The 12,784-nt window shown below is 53.9% G+C and overlaps 2 long non-coding RNA genes across 2 annotated transcripts; both read left to right on the top strand.

Annotated features, from left to right (window-relative positions):
* Nucleotides 1–668: 668 nt before the first annotated feature.
* On the top strand, nucleotides 669–2,172 carry LOC135322613 (uncharacterized). Its single transcript, XR_010383262.1, has 2 exons — nucleotides 669–831; nucleotides 1,282–2,172. It is a non-coding gene; the product is annotated as an uncharacterized LOC135322613 (long non-coding RNA).
* A 3,965-nt stretch (nucleotides 2,173–6,137) lies between these two features.
* LOC135322615 (uncharacterized) lies at nucleotides 6,138–12,784 on the top strand. The gene is made up of 3 exons (XR_010383264.1): nucleotides 6,138–6,420; nucleotides 9,855–9,976; nucleotides 12,348–12,784. It is a non-coding gene; the product is annotated as an uncharacterized LOC135322615 (long non-coding RNA).

Here is a 12,784-nt window from a genome sequence, read left to right as displayed (position 1 = left end):
TGTCCAGCAGCGCCAGGCAGATGCTGGCCCTGGACCTGTAGTCTCCGTTCCCCGTGCCATCTCTGCGGGTCCGTCTCCATCTGTGCTGGGACAACAGCTGCAGTTTAAAACCAGAAGACCCGCGTGGGCCCAGCGGCTCCTGCCCCCTCGCTACCTCCGGCACCTTTCACGCCCCTGTTGCTGCGTTCTGTCCCGGCAGCCACCAGGTGGCGACGCAGGCCCACGCGTGGCCGAAGGGGCTCCAGAAGCGGGCGCGGCCGGGGTAGGTGCCTTGCGGGTGGTAAGGGTCTGAATCCCGTGGGCGGCCGAGGGCGCCGAGTCATCTGGACGGCTCAGGGGATGTCCTGGGAGGGGGCAACACGTTTCCTCGAGCTCCCCAGGACGGCTGGCCAGGGTGTGGTGGTCGAGAGGGTCCCCAGGGAGGGAGGCGCGTGCCGGTGACCCCAGACGGCTCCAGGCTGCAGGAAGGGGCGGAGAATCCCGGGAGAGGGGCGCGGGGTGCGGGGGCTTGGCACGGGGGACCCGGCGCGGGGCCGCTGTTGCAGCATCCGAGCCTCCCAGTTTCCCCGAAGTGACATGGCGCGCAGGGGCGGGGACCGCAGGAGGCTGGTGGAGGGAGGGACCCTGCCGTCAGCACAGCGTCATGTCTGAGAATCCGTGAAAGTAGAGACACAACGTGGGTGGGTGTGTGGGTGCGGAGGCTGGGTTTGGGGGCGAGCTCCCCTCTGCGCTGAGACCCTGCTGAGGAAGCAGGGGTGGCGAGCTGGGGACATGGCCTCTGTTGAAGCCTGAGGTGCTGCGGGGACAGGGCTCCTCTCAGAAAAGCAGCCTGTAAGTGGAGCCCCGACATTTCCCCCTGAGGTCGAGCCTTGAAGAGACCGCCCCCAACCCCCCCGGGGGAAGGCAGCCCCCTGGAACGTGCCCTGAACCCCAGAGCTGGTGAGCCGGCCGGCTGGCGGGCAGGGGTGGCGTACACATCTCCCTGTGGAGTGGGACCCGGGACCCTGACCCCCTAGACCCGGGGCCAGCTGTGAGGGGAGCTCTAGGCTGTCCTTCTCAGCATGTTCTCCTGGTGAGCAGCTGTGGGAGACGGCGCAGGGGCAGACTTGTCTCCTGTCCTGTCATTAGTGGGATGTCATCCTTGGGGCAAAGACTGTGCTGGTTAGAAGCGTCAGGTACCCACTGCCCAGGCCTCCCGGGCCAGAACCTGGGCCTCCAGACCCCTGGGGCGACGCCTGGGAGTTTGTTGTGAGACGTGGGTGTCCTTTCTCTCTGACCCAGAGGTCTGTATCTTCTGAACCTGTGCTGGGTGACGTCTCAGACCCTTCAGTTCTCCACGGAACCCTCCAAATCTTCGGCAGAGATGATCGTGGGGCCCTTCCTCCCAGGGTTTTGCTGCAATTCCCCCCAAAGCCACTTCCCCCAGGCCCTGGCCTTTCTTCTCTTAACCAATTAGACCTGATACCAAGCACCCCAGCAGGCTGGCCCTGCTCCGAAGCCTCGCCCATGGTGGGGGGGTGGGCAGGCCTCCCAGGAAACAGCAGCCCTGTGTGGGGTCCCCCTGGGGCTGCTGGTGATTGGGAGATTTTGCCTCCTTTGTGGGGCCAACTGACAACCTTCAAAGTCCAACGACCCCCCATTCACGGGCTCTCAGATGTCTGCCTGCAATCCCTCAACAGATAAAGTACGTTCTTTCCTGGGCGTGTTTCCCCAACAAACTGACAGCCTCAGGTCATGCCTAACCTCACAACAGCTCCGGCTGGCTTGTTTCAGCCCACACCTCCACCTTATCAGAGCCATAGACCCTAAACTTCTTACCTCACCTGCAGCCAATCAGAGACGTGTGCACTAGCCGATCAGGCTACCTTGTGATCCGACCTGATAAAAGACCCCAACACCCGGCCCTCGGGGCTCACATGAGCCCCTCTCGCCTGTGGCAGCGTGACCTAACGCACTCCTTTCTGTTCTCACCCTTTGCCTTTTGTACCTGCTTTTACTGCCCGTGACACCCGCCCCCGCTGTGTCCCTCAACATTCTTCACACCCTGACGTGGTCAGGAGCAGTCTGTTCATTAGATTAATTCCACATTGTATTCTGGGCCCTATTTCCCATCCCACCCTGCTCTCCACCCCAAATTATCCTTAACCACTGAAATAAATGCACAGCTTAAAAGTTGAGAGTTGTGTTTTATTTGGTGGGAGGACTCCAGCCGGGATGGCAGCCCCTCAGGTGCTCTGAGGGACTGCTCTGAAGAGGTAGGGGAGGAGCCAGGATATATAGGAGCTTTACAGCAAAGACCAGGTAGTTGGAACAGTAAACGATTACTTGTTATCTAAAGAAAACCAGGCCTCTCAAGTTAAAGAATTTAGTGCTTTTCTATGTATGGGAGGAAGCAAACATTTGGGCTCACTGAATTCATTCCTTTGACAAACACCTAGCTGTCTAGGGCCATTATCCTGCCCTTTCTTATTCTGAGTCCCCTCAGGGGGCACCATGGTGAGTGGCTGCAGAGGCCGGGCTGCAGGCTTGTCTTCACTGGGGGGTGGTGGCAGCGGTTGATGACTTGATGGCTTCTGCATTCTTTGTTTACTGATGTGGTTTGCAGTATTTTTTGTTCACGCCACAGATCCAGTATGTAACAGAAGTTGTGCTTTTCGGTCAGCGGCAGCATGTAGAGGCTCTGGTGCCGTGATAGCCCTGATTTGAATATAAACCTTTTCCCAATATCCAGGGTCACAGGAGAAATTAGGTACAAGAATGAATCCTTTCCCACAGTATCCTAGGCCTCAGAGAAATTGAACTGGATCTTACGTTCAAGTCCAAAAAAGTTCAAGTTCCAGGAAGGAAAGCAATCCGACACGTTGTCAGGTTCTCTGCTGCAGTCTCTGAGGAACAGCCCCGTAACTTCCCGGCTCCTGTTCCCGGCAGCAGGAGCTCACAGCTAGGCTTTGCTTTCACAATCGAGGGAAGTTCTGCTGCGTCGGGGCAGGTAACTTTCCCCTTCTTCCCTCCGAGGTTCTGCGGCGTGTGTAATCTTGTGCATACAGGGGCCCCGTAAAAGTGTGAGCCCCAGAGGGCAGCCAGGTAACTGGCTTCTGTAACTTCCTGAGCCAGGGTGGGGTGGGGGCCGGGGTGCAAGGAAGGCAGGCAGCGGGGTGCTGTGTGAAGAGGCTGCCCTGTTTGCAGTAAGTCTGTTAGCTCTCTTCCTGGGCCAGCCCCTCTCCAGGGTAAATTAGGTGGTTTAGGGGAAGGCAAGGCACCTTTCCCGAATCTGCTGGACTTTGCTTTTCACTCAAAATAACCCTTCTGCCAAAGAGACATATTTTGGGGTGAAAGGCCTGCTCCCCTTCAGTTTGAAAAAGAAACCCTCCCAGGAGCCCTCTCTGGCTCCACCTGTTGGAGGCCTGGAGTTGGCAAGGTGAGGCAGCGGGGGGGCCAGAGGTGGGGGTGTCTGCCCAGCACTTTGTGTCCTGGCCTTCCTCTCCCTGTGTGAAATAAAATTCAGATTTTTATGGCAAGACAAGAAAAATTTAAACATGAAAAATTCTTCTCTGCCCTCTTGGCTCCTCTCTCCCACCACGTGCACTGTGTGTCTGCATTTATGCATCAACGAGACCTCCCCCATCAGTAGGGACACCTGCTCAACCATAAGGAGCAGCAGTCTCCCAGCACCAACAAGACAGCTCACTGGAAGCAACCTAGGTGCCCATCGATGAGGACTGGATAAGGGAGCTGTGGTGTATGTATACAGTGGAATACTACTCAGCCATAAAAAAGAATGACATAATGCCATCTGCAGCCACATGGTTGGACCTAGAGATGATCATACTAAGTGAAGTAAGTCAGACAGAGAATGACAAATATCACATGTCACTTATATGTGGAATATAAGAAAATGACACAAAGGAAATTTTTCACAATACAGAAATGGGGAGAGAGTACAGCTTAGTGGTAGAGCTTGTGCTTAGCACGCACAAGGTCCTGGGTTCAATCCCCAGGACTGCCATAAAAATAAATAAACCTAATCACCACCCCAAACAAAGAAAAATGGGAATCAGGGTAGCGGGGCGATAAAGGACATGGTTCTGGAGCACACTGGCCTGGGTTCAGATCCTGACTTCCCCTGTGCTAGAAAGTAGTGGAAACCCTGTGCCTATTTTGTAAAACACGAACAAACCAACCAACCAACCAACCAGAAACAGACTCATAGACATAGAAAACAAACTTATGGTTACCAAAGGGGATGGGGAAGGCAGGGATAAATTAGGAGTTTGGGATTAATGGATACACACTACTATATATAAAATTAACAACAAGATCCCGCTGTAGAGCACAGGGAACTGTATTCAATTCCTTGTAATGACCCACAATGGAAACGAATCTGAAAAGGAATATACAGATTATAACTGAATCACTATGCTGTACACGAGAAACTAACACAATGTCGTAAATCAACTACTTCAGTAAAAACAAACAACCAAGACAACTTCTCAGGAGGGACCACCCCGTCTCCACCTCGCCCGGGGCACGTGGCTACCACGAGGGCGCTTAGATTGTGCCGGCTGTGAATGGCGCATCGTTTGACGTGCAGCCCTTTGTCTGGAAAGGCGTCGATAACTGAGGGCTGCTCTCTAGCCAGCGGAGCAGTTCTCAGAGCTTTCTGAGATGCTCTTCCCAGGCTGCAATCCTCAAATTGGGCTCGAGCAAAATTCTCCATTTCTGTCTTAGACTGACTGATTAATATTTTGTCGACACCTGCCTGGGGTTTTTTCAGCCCTCTGGGGTTAAATCAACACACTCAGAGTCTCTCTTCTTTAAAAAGGTCTAAGAGTTACTAGTGCTAGTGGCTAGTGAGACCCCTAAGTTAGAAGGCCCACAAAAGTGTGGGTCCCTGTTGCCAGCTGGAAAGAATTCACAGCTGAGGCCGAGGGACAGAGCAAAAGCTGCTTTTATTTCTCAGAAGGGAAAATGGAAGGAAAGTGCTCCAGCAGGGAGTTGTCAGCCAAGACGGGCGGTCAAGAGGGCTCCAGCTCCAGGTCGGGCCACGGGGGCTTTTATGGGAAGCTTCTGCCATCACGTCCTCCTTCCAGGTGTGATGGAGTCAATCAGTCCTTGTTAGGGCTTTTCTGGTGGTTGCCATGGCAATTGTCAGCTGTCATGGCGCTGAGGGGAGTGTGTCACTTAGCAGCTAACACATCACAATGAGCGTATATGAGGCTTAAGGTCCACTGGAAGTCAGTTCCTCCACCTTCTGGGACTCCGTAGGTTGTGTCCTGTCTGCAGCTGCCTCCGGAGACAGATAAGAGTAACTGGTTTCTAATCGAGGGAGGGGCAGGGTTACGACCCTGGGGGCAACAGCTTTGGTAACAAAAGGGAAAGTTGCTTTTAACCAGAGTCCCAGCAACCTGGTGGACCTAGCGTCCCCTCAAGAAAAAAGTCTCCAGAGATTCTGCTCAGCCATGAAAGTTGCAAAGGGAGATGAAGGGACAGGCCCAGGTAGTGGTCGCGAGAGGTGGCCAGCGTGGTCGCCGCCCCCGGCTCCTGCAGCCTGTCCTCACTCACTGCTGGAGCCGCTCTTCTGTGGCGCAGGGGGGCCTGGGGGACATCAGCAATTCTGTCAACCAGAGGTGGGGTGCAGTGGGGTGCAGGGTCCCTCTCGGGATCACGAGGACTGGTACAAGTCTCACGTCGCCTGATACACGTGGACAAGCTCACGTTTTAGAAAATAGTTCTCTCCACTTCCCAGAGGTTTTCTAGGCAAAAACCCAGGGCCTTCCGGGGGCAGAGGCTGGGGCTGACTGAGGGGCAGTGGAGGAGGCCCCTGGTCAGTGGGCAGTTCAGATACACCAGCACGGGCTTCCCGCCCCAGCTCTGCCAGGGGGAGGCCGGAGCCCAGGCTCTGAGAGGAGGAGGCCAGTCCCTCACGTCCCCAGGGCCCCCAGGAAGCAGGGGCAGCTCCCCTCACACCAGGAAGTGGATACTTTAAAGAAAAGCCACCAGTTGATCGACATAGCATCTGACTGAGTCATCACACCAGATGGACCTGGACTCTTGCAAAGCCTGGTGAGCACAATTCCCCGTGACCTCCCCGACCTCTGGGCGGAGTCGGAGGCTCAGGACTGAGCCCAGCACAGAGGGCGCCCAGTGCCTGGGGCACGGATGGGCTGGGCTCTGAAGTGGAATCTGAAGCCACACAAGCGCCAGAAGAAAACGGGTGCCTCCCTCCCTGACCTCAGGGCAGAGAAGAGCTTCCTGACCCGTAGAGAGAAAAGCACAGGCCCCAGATGGCGCCACCTGCGCTAAAGCCGTGACCCACACCCAGCCCCTCCCCCCTGCCCGGACTTAACTGCACCTAAGCCTCCTGGAAATGCGATATGCGATCTGGTCAACCGGCAGGAGTTCCCGGTCAGCTCTGAGGAGGTGAGTGGCCCGTGGGCGCACTCCTTCCCCAGGGCAGAGGCTTCTGCCTGATAAAACCCCCTGCTCTTCCTTCCCCCGCCAAGAAGATGTCCTGACCCTGAGTGACCCTTCTTTTCTTTGGCTAATGACCTCTCTGCCCTACCTCCTGTCTGTAGAACCTTCCTTTGTTCTTGTGCTTTACAGAAGTGGAAGTATAACTGAGGTGCAATATTGTATCTGTTGTAAGTGGGCAACAAAGAGACTCCCAGGTTTTAAAGGCACGCTCTTCACGGTTATACAATGTTGGCTGTGTTCCCCGTGTGCACACGCGCCCTCCTAGGCTGCTTCACACATGACAGTTTGTGCCTTTCACTCCCCTGCCCCTGCACTTCCTCTCCCTGCCCCTTCTCCCGCTGGTAAGCACTGGTTTGCTCTCTCTGTGGATCTGCTTCTTTTTTGTTATATTTGCTAGTTTGTTGTATTTTTTAGATTCCACTTATAAGTGATGTCATACGGTATTTGTTTATCTCTGTCTGACATTTTACTAAGCATAATGCCCTCCTAGTCCATCCATGTTGCTGCAAATGGCAATATTTCATTCTTCTTCATGGCTGAGTAGTATTCCAGTGTGTAATACAAATATATATGTATATAGCACATCTTCTTTATCCAGTCATCTGTTGATGGACGTTTAGGTTGCTTTCATATGTTGGCAACTGTAAATAATGCTGCTGTGAACACTGGGGTGTGTGCATCTTCTCAAGTTAGTGTCTGTGGTTTTTTTGGGGATATGTACCCAGGAGTGGGACTGCTGGGTGACACGGCAGTCCGATTTTCAGTGTTTTGAGAACCCTCCATCCTACAGAGCCTCCTGTCCTGGCCGCCGCAATGCCCTGCTCCTTGCTGGGTGGTGTGCTGCCAATTCACACGTCACTGAACAGCTCCAGCTAGATCTTCAAATTTGCTCAGCTGAATTTTGTTCTTTAACATAACTAAGATGTAGAATCCAGACAAAACAAAAGGTGAAAAAAATTGACTACATAAAGGTTTAAGATTTGTGTGACGAAGTACAAACAGCAGACAAGTTGGGAGAAGATATTGGGAACACACAGGACAGACAAGGGACTGGCGTCCCCAGGACGTCAAGAAGCCTCATAAAGCTGAGCAGGAAAATGGAGAAAAGATATGAGCAGACAATTCACATTAAAAAAAAGTGACCCTAAACATACGAAGAAGTTTTAAATTCACTCATCATTAGAGAAATGCAAATTAACATAAGATGAGAGTCCACTTCTCACCTATCAAAGTGGCAGGAAATTACAACTCCGACACACTGTGTTCTGAAGCTTCGGGGAAACCAGCACGTGCCCTTCGCTGGAGGGAGGCAAGTGGTACTGTTCTGAAGGGAAACTTGCGCACACCCAACAAAAACCTATACGCATTTACTTTGACCAGGCAATCCTACTTTTAGGCATCTGCTCTGAAGGTGCACTTCAAACAGTGTGAAACACATATTCACAAGGGGATTCGCTGCAACATGGTTTGCAATGGCAGACCAGTTGGATCAACCTAAATGTCCAAGCTTAAGAAAGAGGTGGAATAAACGGTGGTGCAGCCGCACAGTGGCGTTCCGGGCGCTGGGAAAAGCAGGAGGAGGGCTGCTCCACACAGAGGGTGAGAGAAAAGCATGCTCAGCGCTTCCGCTCCTTTAAGAAGGACGGCGACGCGAGAGAATGCACGTGTGTCTGCTCGTTTGTGGGAAAGACACTCAGGGAGGGTAAACCAGAAACTGAAGAGGCTGGTTACCTCCGGGGGTGGGTGCGCCTCACAGAGTACATCCTTCTGTGGAAATTCAGCTGCTGGAACCAAAGTAGTGCTTCGCATAGCCGAAAAGCAAACAAGCAGTCTAACTGCTCAGGACTGGGGGAGCGTCCAACGCGCATGCCAGGCTCCACAGATGGGTCCGTCACAGACGAGGGAGCCCCGCCGAGGAGGGCGGGGAGGACAGAACCCATCCAAGTCGCCCAGGAAACAGCTACCAAGCTGGACGCCGCAGGCTGACACCCCAGCAAAACGGGCCACGTGTGAATGTTGGGGTGAGTGGAGCGCCCTCGGGTTGTGGTCTGGGAGTCCTGAAACAGCTTTATCCGGATATGACAACTAGGCAAGTGCCTGAGTCTCTGTAGGTAAGAACTGGTAAGCACCCTCACTGTCGGGGAATGAAGTTAGGAGAGGGAAGAGGAAGGCTAGCCACGAGCCCTGCATTGTTGACTGGGAATCCCACCAGAAGCGCGTGGATTTTAAATACATTAAGAAAGATACAGATAGATGGAGGTGCATGTGTGTGCACAGTTACAACGCGTGCATGTATTTCCCATCTCCACTGAGAGGGCCCGGAAGCCAGGAGCACAGAGCGCCCAGGAAAGGAGCCAGGCTCCTTGGAGAAACAGCTGACGCCAGGGCAGGGCAGGGACTCCCCAGGGTGGGCCCGGAGCGCCCTGAGGTGCCAGAACCCGAGGAAGCACTCAAGCCGTAAACAGAACCAGATGTGGCTGTGGACAGGATGTAGGTGCCAACCCCAGGAGCCCGCAGCGGCACGAGCCAGGACACCGTCAGCAGCAACGCAGTGAGAGTCACTGGGCTGTAGGCCAAAGAGGCAGGTAGGTGTCCCTCCGTCCTTACTGACCTAAAGCAGCAGCTGATTTAATACATAAACGGAAGATAAGGGAAGCTCTTCTTTACAGCAGAGTTCCAGTTAACTGGAACTGAAGGAGAGGTGAACAGAAAGCCACCACTGGGCAGCAACTGACGGGGACCAAAATCGCGGGAGAAAGTTGGAGGAGAAATGAGATTTGCATATTCTCAAAGTGGATTAATTATCCATGATGAAAACACAGCGGTTTTGCAGGGAGACCCTAGTAGGCGCCGCCTGCACCAGTGGCCAAGGGCAACACCACTGCTAGTAGACATGATGTGGTGTTTCGCGTCCATGCCATGAGCTCCATGTTATGGCACACTGGGAAGGTCCCAACATCATGTCTATAGTACTGTTGTCAAAAACTCATGACCTCTGTTAAAAAGGAGGTGACAAACCCAAAATGGAGTCACTGGTGTCAGGCCACACGGCAATGAACCAAAGCTTAACACCTAACCTAACTGCAGTTTAAACCCTACCCAGGAATGTGACCTTTAACCTGCCAACCTGGAATTTCGGAGTCAGCACTAGGAGGAAGCAGCTTCCATTCCCCTTCAGAGGGCAGCCTTGCCTAAAGCAATGTATTCCTTGCTAATAATTTCCTTTTCTCACTCCTTCCTGTCTTTAAAAACTTGGATTTTCTGCAGCTATCATGGACCTCCTTTCTGTTGCTGGATGAGAGACTGCCTGATTCGTGAATCGCTCAATAAAGCCAATTAGATCTTCAGATTTACTCAGCTGAATTTTTGTTATTTAACAGATTTGGTGGCAGCAGTGGGATCAAAAGAAACTTCCAGCAGCTTGGGGACAGGGAGACACGCAATCATGGTACCATCAGCCTCTTTTCGAGTTCACTGCCTCTCACTGTCTCCAGGGGCCACGGTAAGTCTGCTCTTGGTTCTGAGATCTGTGTCCACTCCTGACCTAATTGGCTTTCAGGGCAGGACCACTCGTGCTGGCAGCCAGCTCTGCCAGGAGCTAAGCCCCTAGACTTTCAGACTGCAGTTCCCAGATTTCTGTGTGGATTTCCCCCCATGGATTCTGTCCAGAGAGAGCCCCTCACCTGCAGCCTCCTTGTTGAGGTCTGCCAACCCAACCCTCTCCCCAGGCCGAGGTTCCATGGGCGCTGGTGGTGCACACAGGGCCTTCTCTTGGCCAGGGTGCGGTAACATCTCTTGGCTGCTGCTGGTGTGTTAAGGTACATGTTTTTTTGTCTCATTTTGTGTAGATAAAGGTGATTGCTAATGGGGATCCCAGAGGCCAATACCTGCAAAAATTGTGGAGCAGGGTTGAGCACTTAACAGCTGTCAGAGCACAAGGTGTTGCACCCAAGGGCCCGTGTGTTAGGGTAAGATGGTCATAGGAGGGGTTCAGTTGACTCTGGGGCACCTGCCAACCTGAAGGGCACTTCGGAGCAGTGAGTGCACCGTGATGCATGCACCGGCCCCGACCCAGCTGCGCACCCCGCCAAGTATTAGCTAGGCTCCAAGAGACCCGAAGCCTTAGCTCACGGGATCTGTGAGCTCCAAACAGTCAGGTGCTCCACCTCCCAGTCACCTGTTAACTTTAGGTCTGATCACTATGGGCCCGGAAGCTTTATATAGCTTCCAAGTCTGCAAAATAGCACTAAAAACGACCTGGAATTACAGCGGCCATCACAGGGAACGTTCCACTTAAACAAGATTGTTCATTTCAGAGGTGCACCTGAGAGCGAAGGCTCCCAAACCGAGCAGACAGGTGACACCTGTCTTGACTGGTGTGCAGGAGCCTCCACAAGGCCCCAAGGCTGGAAAGCAGCCAGAAGACTGGTGGAAACAGGCAGGAGGAGGCCTGAGGCAGCAGAGGACGGGCCGCAGGGCCTCCCCTGCAGCCTTCTCTCCCCGAGCCTCTCATTTTACTGCCTGGACGGCTTTTTCGCTCTGGAGAAGTGACCACATGGGTGCCTTTTAGAAGAAAGCCGCCCGAGGCTGCAGGCCTTCCTCCTCTGTACCCTTCACTCCTCGTTCAAAGAGCAAAGCAAGGGCCAGAGTTCAAACATTCCCTAAACCCAGGAAGGAGCCCAAGATGGTTTTTGAAGGGTTTAGAGTCATTCCTGGGGCCTCTGACCCGGGCTGTCAGATCTTTATCAGCCTGTGCACATGCAGGGAGGGCCCAGGGGCGCCCCATAGTGGAGGCGGAAGCAGAGTGTCGTCCTTCCGAGGGTGGTATTTGAGGTCCGCCATGTCCAACGTGGTCCTGTAATGGGCGGGAAGGAGCTCGGACAGTGGCACCTGGTAGCTCCTCCGTGGTGTCCCGAGTCTGCACAGTGAACGAGGGCACCCAGCCTGCCCTGGCTGCCCTGCTGGTAAGTGCCTTATCCCCTGAGATTAGAGGGTTAATCAAAAGGCAGAAAATAGGGCGGGAGGCCACCCAGCTGATGGAACGCGCTTTGAAAGGACTTTGGACCAAGGTTGCAAACAAAGGTCCTTCAAACTAATGACCTTACAGCTACAACGCTCCAAGGCCAGAAACCTGCCCTCCACAGGGCCCACCATCAGAATGATGGCCCAAGAATGGGACTTCATTCGAGATCAACTGGGGCACCAAAAAAGGTTGTCCTCAAAGGTCCCGTGCAAATTCCTCAACATCCACTCAGCTGACCCAAGGGAGGCCCCCCACGTGGGCCCCGCCCAGGACTGACAGGACCCCAAGGGACCCTCCGTAAACTGCTGCCAGGGAGAAACTACAGCTAAAATTAATGGAAAACTTTGCCAAACTCTAGTAGCTGCTAGGGCTGCCGTCCCTACCTAAACCCTGCCCTCCCAGGACAGTGAATCCCTCAGAGCGAAACAAAGCTTCCAGGGCGAGGCACCCGGTTAGAGAGAATGTCTGTCTCAACCAGTGCAAGTGGCTCCGGGGCCTTTTACTGGAGACGGGGCGCGGGCCCGCGGAGAGGAGGCCCAGGCGGAGCTCTCCTTCCCGAGTTAAGGAGCTGACAGCTCTGCCTCCAGCGGAGATGCCGCCTTGTCGTTTCCTGGCCGACCTGCACCTGGCCTTTAATGCTCTCCACCATCTGTCCTTGTCGCAGAAGAGGTAGAAGTCCAGCAAAAGTCCCCTCAACTAGCTGAGGTGCCTGAGAACCTGCGGGCTCCCTCTGATACTGACACTGGCAGGACCTGTAAAACCCAGAGACACAGCTAAACCTCCATAGCCATCAAAGCCTCCGGCCATACGAGGCCTCCCACCCTCCAGACCTAATCTCTCTCTGTTCCAGCCCCTGCAGCGCAGGTCCTGCCTGTCCGAAAGCCTCGGGCTCTGAGAGCTGTTGACAAGTCAGTGACTCCATGCTTCCTGGCTGTTCGAAGCCTGAACACCGTCCGTAGCATGTTCAGGTGGACTCCAAGTGGTTCAGGGCCACGGGCCTTTGTCAGCCTTCTTCGGCATCTCCCAAGTGCTGCACTGAGAAGGGAGCAGCGTCCCACCCCTGTTACAAGATGCAGGTGCTGGCTGTGCTCAGTCACCAAAGAGGTGACCAAAAGGGCCCGTCTGTTTGCTGACTGTTAACTGAAAAAGGACAGAGTCTCCAAGGAAAAACTACGATTGTCTCCCGACACTAGTTTGTTACCTGAGTCCTAATTTAAGCCCTGAAAGAATTCAGCTGTCTCCAGGAAGAGTTAAACTAATCCAGGAGTTTCCTGGACCCACAGCTGA

This window comes from Camelus dromedarius, chromosome 12 (assembly GCF_036321535.1).
Source record: "Camelus dromedarius isolate mCamDro1 chromosome 12, mCamDro1.pat, whole genome shotgun sequence".
NCBI classification, from domain to species: Eukaryota; Metazoa; Chordata; class Mammalia; order Artiodactyla; family Camelidae; genus Camelus; species Camelus dromedarius.
The sequence above is the reverse complement of the archived record's forward strand: the minus strand, read 5'-3'. Positions and strand labels throughout refer to the sequence as shown.